The 9172-nt window shown below is 50.7% G+C and overlaps 1 long non-coding RNA gene across 1 annotated transcript; it reads left to right on the forward strand.

Annotated features, from left to right (window-relative positions):
• Nucleotides 1-5039: 5039 nt before the first annotated feature.
• LOC118239069 lies at nucleotides 5040-6362 on the forward strand. The gene is made up of 2 exons (XR_004770521.1): nucleotides 5040-5163; nucleotides 5742-6362. It is a non-coding gene; the product is annotated as an uncharacterized LOC118239069 (long non-coding RNA).
• The last annotated feature ends 2810 nt before the right edge of the window (nucleotides 6363-9172 follow it).

Here is a 9172-nt window from a genome sequence, read left to right on the forward strand (position 1 = left end):
TTGCCCTCAATGACACTTGTGTCAGGAGCAGACTCCAAGCAGCATGACTATAGGACACGCCAACTCCTTCCAGAAAGCACAGTCTAGTCCTGTCTGCCTAGGTGGGAGCAGAGTCCCTCCCCCTCCCACCTTGGGCAAATTCCTCTCAAAGTGCCTGGAAGCCAGGTAACTGTGAGGGAGGGCTAAGTACCAACTAAACCAATAAAACCAAGACATAATTGGCCACCCTACCTGCTGGTAAAGGTCTGGAGGTCTGGAAGGGACAGGCCCAAGCATACCCAGGTCCAGCCTGCCAGTGCACCATTGCCCAGCCCAAGTGGAGGCCTTGTTTGTCCCCAGCTTACAAGGTAACACTATTGCCCAACCTGCTGGTAATGCCACTATTGGCTCTTCCTTTTGAGACAGGGTCTTGGGTAGACAAGAACTGTTGTCCATTCTCCTGCCCCAGTCTTGTTAAGTGTTATGATTGCAATCTTGAGTTACTATGGCAGACTATTTTGAGCCTGCAGCCATTACTGACTTGAGTCTTCCACTCAGGCCTCCTCCTCTCCGCTCTTCTCTGAGTGAAGGAAGAACTGACTCTTCCTCTGGTGGGTGGGGCCTACATACCTGTGTTATCCCCTACCAGCACACATGGTTTTGCACACATTCTTTTATACAAATGGATGGATGACCTGGAAGACTTCCACATAGCCAGAGGTTAAAGCATCTCTCCCATCTCACATACCCAGGATTTTAGCCCATAGAAAGATAGTTCACACCCAACTGTCTTGGAACCTGATAGTACTCTGGAGCCCTGTGAGGACCTACAAGCACCGGGTGGTCCCACCATCATATTCAAGGACTTTGTTGGCAGGCTGGCAGCAGGCTGGCTTGGGTGTGGGGATTCTAGACTGTTGAGCCTGGTCAGCACCCTCCTCCTGCTTGGGGTCAACACTATGTCTTAGGCTGTGGTTGCAGTGGCACCAGGAAGAGTCCTTCATGGAGACTTAGACATAGACACCAGCAGGTAAGACTGGACAATCAAAGACCGTGCCAGTATGACATAGATACAACCTGTGATGGTATGCACCCAGGAATGACAGAGCCAGTCACATGTCACAAGGACTAGAATGAGACCCTGTTGCAAAACAGCAGCATTTTTTTAAACCAATCATTCCACTTTTAAAAACATCTAATGCACTTCATGCATTAAGTGCATGGGTGCACTTTGTGTGTGTTCTTGGGTATTAGGGTGCACACGTGCAAATGTTTGTGGAGGCCGGAGGTCTCAATCTGATCTCTTATTGGCCTGGAACACACCAAGTGAGCTAGACTAGCTGGCCAGCAAGCCCCAGGGATACTATCTCTACTTCCTCAGTGCTAGGATTACAAACTTGTGCCACTATGCCCAGCTCACCTCGCCACACACACATTTAGTGTGAGTTCTGTGCATTAAACTTGTGTCTCTGCTGACTGAGCTGCCCCTAGTCCGTTTGAATGTGCTTTGTTGGCTAAATTTTGTGAATTCTGTCTAGTCCAGGATTTTTTAAAAACTTTCATTACATCTATCTATCTGTCTGATCATTTATCTATCCGTCTGTTAATCTAATCTATTTATCTATCCATCCATCATCTATTAATTTAATCTATTTATCCATCCATCCATCATCTATTAATCTAATCTATTTATCTATTAATCTAATCTATTAATTTAATGTGTCTATTTATCTATCTATTAACCCATCCATCCATCCAATCTATCTGTGTGAGGCTTGCACATGCCACAGTGTACTAAAGGAGGTCAGAGGAACACTTGTGAGAGTTGGTTCTCTCCTCCACCATGTGGGTCCTAGGGATTGAACTCAGGTGGACAGGCTTGGCATCAATTGCCTTAACCCACTGAGCAATCTTGCCAGCTCTCAGTCCAGTAGTTAGGATAAAAATTCAGTACCTGAACTGACCACAGGCAGTGGATGCAAAATACAAACATATTTTAAAGACATAGAAGCTAAAGGGAGTAGAATATCTGTCATTCCTTACATTGCTTCTGTATTGAAGCTGTGACTTTATGATTCTGTTAGGGTTAAATAAAAGATATCAAGGTTAACATCACATCAGACCTGGTGGCCCCGGGGCCTAAAATACCCACTACCCGGTAGGCTGTGGCAGAGGAATTATAAGCTAAACACCAGACTGGACTCAGAATAAAAAGCAAAATGAAGGCTAGGGATGTAGGTGGTGGAGTGCTGGTTCTGCATGCTTGAGGGATCGATCCTTATATGCCACAAACAGAGAGAGACAGACTACACAGGCTTTCTCCTTCTTAGTGTGCTCGCTACCCGAACACAGACAATCATATTTGTGCCTCCATTTTGTTCTCACTGCTGAGCAGAACTGCTCACACCAAACTTGAAAGACCCATAGGTTAGGGATAGTCCCACTACCCACGGCAACCAGGCATGGTGTTTATCTCCATGGGGAGAGGCAGAGGTTATGTGGGCTATGATGGGTATGGAGGGGCTGCTGTGCCCTGAATGGTGCCCAGGAGTTTTGTTTTGTACCAGAAAGTTTGAGACCAACTATGTCTGATGTCTGGGGACAGTATGGACAGTCCCTACTCTGCTCAGCAACCAGGAGCCCAGGTAAGGGTGGGGCTCTGTACAAAAATAAGGCCCTGCTTTGGGCTCTCTACCAGGTTCTTCAGCTCTAACGATAGCTGGAGCCTGGGGGATTTCCTGGGTCCCACAGTCTGAGATCCATGTGTCTGTGTAAGGGATTCCCAGAGTAGAGTCCTGAGGAATGAGTATATGGGGGTTCCTGGGACCAAAGTGTGGGGTTCTTGGGGTCAAGGTGTGGGAATATCTGGACCAGGGTGTGGGAATAATAGCCTTGACTCCTAACATCTCCATCCCAGGCACCTGGGATTCCCACCCCCACCCCAGCCCTTCTGTTAGGACAGCAGTGTCCCAGACTCTTCTCTGGTCTCTGGTTTGGCTGGCTGTAGTTCAAACTTTATATAGGTGCCTCTGACATCGGGATTACTCAGAGCTCTGACCCTGCTCAGGAAAATGGAGGTGTTGGGAGGCCACCATGATCTGTCATGAAAGTCACAGAGGAAGCAGTTAGAAAACCACCACGCTTGTCTTGAGTGACACCTTCCATCGTCTGGGCGCACAGGGCACTTCCCCAGAGCTCGGCTTGGTAGCTGGGGGTGAGCATGGGAATTCCATGAGGCTCAAGATGGACCTCAGTTCTGATGGGAGGAAGGAGACTCAGGTCTCGTCTTCCTGTGCAGAACGCATCCCGTCCCTCCCTTTCAAGGTTACAGTGAGGGTGCGGAAATGGTCCCCGAGATCTGCCGTCTCAGAAGCTTGTGGTGAGGCTCAATGTGGGCTTCCACAGGAAGTCTGGGGGGAGTGGTGAGCAGGGGCCCAAGGGCCCCTGGGCCACAGTGGAAAAGTTCACCGATAAGGCAAAGAGCCACCCCTTCCTCTTGTCCCCAAATAGGAGGTCTGGTCATCCCAAGCAGGGAGGATGTGGCTGAGTCACAAGGGAGACAGATGTGCCTGTGGAAAATTCCAGGTCCCAGGAGAAACGCTTGGTTTTCTGGTCCTTGGAGGCTCACATCCCCTGGTCTCATGTTTCTCTTCGAGGCTCTATTCCTGCTGGTGCAATCATGTGGATGAACCAGGCTTTGCAGGCCACTAAAGCCACCATAGGGGGTAGCAGATCACTGTGGTACTCTGGGCTGCAGGAATGAGGTTCTAAAAAGCAAACCGCTGGAATGATGCCTGGGGTTGTTTACAAAGTCCTCACAATTAGATGGACTTACTCCACTTGGAGGCTGCAGTTGACTTGGGTCCAGGAGGAACCCTGAGCCCCTTGTGCATAGCGCTCACCGCTTCCTGCTTTATCACGTTCTGGAAACATTAAACACCCACACATGGAACACACACCGACCATCACCAGTCTCTGCAGGTTCCACCCCAGCCCACCCAGGTTACTTGTGGCCAAATCTTGAATGACCTCATCCATTCCCTCTGCCTTGCTGAGCAACTCTTTTGCATGCTTAAAACACAAACACAACTCTGCTGTCACACCCACCAGGAGCAGCTCACGCAAGGCCACTTGACTGGTGAAGTGTGTCTGAACCAGCTCAAAGCTTGGAATGTTTGGGGCTAGGGAAGCTGGGGCCTCTCCTGACTCCACATCCGTGCAGATGTCTTTCCACTGCTGTGGGAACCACAGCCCTGTGTTTGAGATTTTGCCAGATCGGCTACTGATGGGTGGCTTTGCTGTTTCAGTGTCACAAATAAAAGAGTCAAAAAGTTTACTACTTCACCTTGTGGTGCTGGAGCCCAGCATTCTTCCATTTGAGACGCATTACCTCCAGCCCAAGCTCAAGATTTCATTTGTGTGTTTCTATTGTTGTTGTTGTAGTTGCTGGGGCTTTTTTGTTTGGTTTGTATCTGTTGTGAAAAGAGTTCCATGGTATTTATTGAACTTGCCACTTAGCTGAGGATGACCTTGGACGCACGAGGTCTTCTTATGTCTACCTCCTAAGTGCTGTGATGACAAATGTGTCACTACCAAACCCAGCCCTGTTGACTATTTAAAAGTATAGAATTCAGGGACTGGGAAAGCGGCTCAGTGGGTAAGGGCCTGAGTTCTGTCTCCAGCACCTGTGTAGATGGTGAACAGGCAGGGTGGCCTACCTGGAATCCCATGTGCTCCGGAGGTGGCAACAGGGGACCCCAGAGTAAGCTGGCTCCTGGCAGAGAACCAATGAAGAAGACATCCAATATTGACTTCTTGCACACATGTATGTATGAATACCTGCACCCACATACACACATACATGCATGCTTGTGGAGGTCAGGGGACAGCTTCTGGGAGTCTGTTCTCTCTTTCTATCATGTAAGTCCCATGGAACTCAGGTCACCAGCGAGCAAGAAGGCAGCAGCACCTCTACCCGGCTGGGCTGTCTCCTAACCCCTGTCCAAAACATTCCGTAAGGTAATGGTCCAACTGCTTGAGGCCCATATGTGTGTGTTGGTGATCCGCCCACCTATGACAGGAAGACTGGTCATTGTATGCACAGTGGGGGACTCGGGCAGTGTCTGTCTGATCATCTTACTTGCTGTGACATCACTGCCCACGGATCAGAGGCCCTCAGTGCTGGTTAGTGAATTTCATCCCATCCCACCTTTCTCCATGACATGCTTCTCTTTCTCTTGGCTGCATGGAGACTTGGCTTGTGTGGGGATGGCCCTCTTGCCTCCTGTTATTCGCTTTGTAACCCATGTGTTGCCTCCTGGAGTTTTATGTGGTGACCAGTTACCATATCTGGGTATCTCAGTGCTCACCTGGAGGTCAGATGTGGCATCTCAGTGACCGGCATTATTGATGCTTCCACCAGTCCCTCCTTGGGCTCAGCCTGAGCTTGTGTTATAGCTGGCACCTTAGGAGAGCTCCATTATGCCAGCCTGGGCTTCAGGTGGCCTGGGACAGGACTTTTCACTCTCCCTTCTCCTATCCTATGCCTCACTTCCTCCCTATACTGGTTCATCCCAGTCTGTGCCAGCAACTTCTGCAAGAGCTACAAGCATCCCACGCAAGACTGTATCTCTGACAGCATGAGAAAGAACAAAAGGAGACACTAGTTGCTTAGCCTCATTCCGCCCTCTATCTTTAACTGTCCGTAAAAAGGGACATTATCTGGGTCCCTTTGGTCCTCATCACACGTTCCTGTTGCCCAGGAGGGAGGAACCAGGAAAAGCAAAGCCAGACGTGGGCAGTATCCAGGCTGGGGCAAGGATGACCCTCATGGGCTGATGGAGGCAGGGAGGTCTGGAGTAGACACACAGCTGACTGCAGGCGCCTGTGCTTCATGAGGTTGGCCGAAAGTCACCACAGGAGTCTCACCCTGAAGACCCATCCCAGGGACATCTTCTCTGTATCCTGGTTCAGCTGGGATCCAGTGAGATCCGGTGAGGACCTTTCCTTCCAAGATGTTTTTCAATCATTCTCAATAGCGGCCACCCTACTGCCAGCAGAATAGTAATAGAAACTGATATTTAGGGATCTATTTTAAAAGTCTGCCAGGCGGCAGTGGTGCACGCCTTTAATCCCAGCACTCCGGAGGCAGAGGCAGGTGGATCTCTTCGAGTTCAAAGACAGCCTGGTCTATAGAGCAAGTTCCAAGACAGGCTCCAAAGCTACAGAGAAACCCTGTCTTTGGAAAAAAAAAAAAAAAAGTCTTTCAGGCTGGGGATGTGGTTCAGTGCTAGAGCACTTGGTTCATAGACACAAGGCCCTGGGATCTAGTCACAAAACTGTGAGAGAAAAAACAATTTTAATTAAATTTCTCCTGGATTCTATGCACTGGAAAGTCATATGGGTCTCACATTATCGCCAGACACTGGGGCTTGTGGTAAAACAGCTGGCGCTGTTTGGTCCTGGATCCTGTGGTATCCTGGTGAGGCTGGAGTCTGGCCCAGGCATGCTTTAGTCGTATGGAGATCCAGCGGCCAGTAGGAGCCGGTCACAGGATACTGGATGCTCAGAACTCTGGTGCTTCTGGGAGGCCAGGGGTGGCAAGGCAAGTATGTGCATGCCAGCTCCAGAAATAAGCTGGGGACACGATGGATCCTGGATTTTGAGAATGCACTGATGGGCAACACCTGTAGGCCCCATGATTCTCTTAGGAGGATAACCAGGGCTTACAACCCAGGGAAACCTTGACTTTAAACCAGTCTTGTTTACAGCAGAGGGACTGACAGCCATGCGCAGTGTGGGCCCTGTGTTCTCATGTGTGGGTGAGGGACTCATACGGGCTCTATTGTGATCAAGCTGAGGCTCAGGGCTCTGCTTGGCCTAGAGTGAACTTCATGGAGGCGGGCTCTGCCATGCATAAGGCCACAGTGAACCCTAGAACCTGCATGTCTTAAATACCGCTTTGTCTCCATGAGAAGGACTCCAGAGTCAGCTCTAGACGTCTGGCATGGCCAGTCCTCTCCCAGGGCATCCTGACCTGTGCTGCTGTCATGCTGTGGGAACGTGGCCCCAACAGCGGCAGCCCCAGGGTTAGCTTCATCCCTGGCTTATTGCTATTGTTGCTCTCACTCCTCCCCAAGCCTGTCACGGGCCCCAGAGTGAGCTTCAATCTGGAACCCACAAAGGCACCTGCTTCTCAACGTCCCGGTTTCTCCAACTAGAAAAATGTTGTCCACCTTGCCACTCGTAAGAAAGTGGGACTCTAAGTGGCACAGAGAATCCCAGCCCTGTAGGCTACTCTTGTTCCCTTTTCTGGCTCTGGGACCCAATAAGTTCCCCCAACTTTCTCCTTTGTGCCTCAGGGCTGGGTCTTGTCGGACCTGGTAAAGCCCTGAGATTCCTGGAGGCTCTCAGTCTCCAGCACCTGCAGGCAGCTTTTCTCACTAGTCCTTCCCTGTAGTACCCATATCTGCCAGCAGAGGGCGGAAGTGTCTCAGCTGAGCCCGGGCACTCCAGCCTTGCTGGAGGGAGCCAGTGAGAGTGTCTACACTGCATGGAAATCCTGGGGCACCTGCCAGAAACTTTCCTGGGACTCTCTCTGATGCCTCATCACTCAGGAGGAGTGAGAAGATCTGTGGCCCTCAGGATTCTCACTGGGCACCCTAAACAGAGTAGATGGGATAAGCAATAATCTCAGAATGCCAGGTGGAGAGAGGCTCCAGTCCAGCATGGGCATGTCAGACCCTGGTGCACAGGCTGGGTAGGCCCCAGAGTGCAGAAACTCCACTGTCCTGCAGAAATCTCACAAGAGCCTCCTTTCCCAGCTTCCGATTGGCCTAGCCATGCCGTGGAGTCCCTGAAGCCTTATTCCCCTGCGGCTAATAGAGGATGTGTCCCTCGGGCAAATATACTCTAACTAGGATCTGGGGCAGTGTTCTGCTCACCAGCATCCACCAGGCATCTGTGTTGGCATGTCTGGGCTAGATGGAGCCTAGATGTAAAAACCGATTCTGGGCTTGCCAGGGTAGACCTATTAGGAGGGTCCCAGAGCTACACAGACGGCCAAGTATTCATGTGAGTCTCAGGGGACCCCAGCAAGGTCTCATTGGATGGCTGTCTCTGTATTCAGCCCCCATGTCATCCCCTCTCACTCTTACATTTCTCGCTCTGCTGGGAAGCTTGGGGAAGGCCTTCCGGAACACCAACAACAGACGCCCCCAAGCTTCTCACACATGGGAATTCTGCGCTGGCAGCTTTAGCTGAGATGCCCACTTGGGTGCCCAGCACTTGGATACAGCAGCTGCTGGCCTGAGGTCCTTGATATCTAGGGCCCCCTCTGACTCATGTGGAAGCCCTTCCTTTGCAGTTGGTGTCTTCTATCTTCATCCCATTTTGACATGTGAGAAGCACATGCTAAAATCACCTCCCCTGCCACCCTATCCCTGGTTTCTTCTAAGACCTGAGTTCACAGATTCAGAGCAAAACCCACTGTCTTTTACTGGCTTGCCAGACTGAGGCCATAGAGCCTGGAGTCCACATGTCCAAGGGTCAGATGGGCCATGGAACACAGCGAGAACAGCTGTACAGTGGGAGCTATGGCCTCGCAAGCTCAGCACATTGCATGTACAGTCGGGCTCTGACCTTTACAGCAAGCTGTGGTGTGAGCCCTTTCCTCCTCCACACAGATGGATAACAGGGCTTCAAGAGCTGAGAAATCTGACCCAGAACCATAATCAAGTGCTCTGCTTTGGTAATGGCATCATCCCCCCCCCCCTAGAACACAGCTAAATCTGGTTTTGAAATGCATCAGCCGCCTGTCTGTGCTTGGGTTTTGTTGTAGTTAAACCATTAGTGTAGGTTTTTATTCTGGGGAGACATATATAGTGCTAGGCTTATGCATCTCATCATTTCTAATGCACAGCTGAGGGTACTCAGTTCCTGTTGTGAAACCCTCACCACCCTTTAGCTCCAGAGTGATCACCTTCCCTCACTGAGGCTCTATCCCCACTAGACACCAGTCTCCAACACCTTCTCCCTAGAGCCTGGACACCAGTCTCCATCACCCTCTCCCTAGAGCCTGGACACCAGTCACCACACCCTCTCCCTAGAGCCTGGACATCAGTCTCCATCACCCTCTCCTAGAGCCTGGACATCAGTCTCCATCACCCTCTCCTAGAGCCTGGACACCAGTCTC

The sequence above is a fragment of the Cricetulus griseus genome, chromosome 6, assembly GCF_003668045.3.
Source record: "Cricetulus griseus strain 17A/GY chromosome 6, alternate assembly CriGri-PICRH-1.0, whole genome shotgun sequence".
NCBI classification, from domain to species: Eukaryota; Metazoa; Chordata; class Mammalia; order Rodentia; family Cricetidae; genus Cricetulus; species Cricetulus griseus.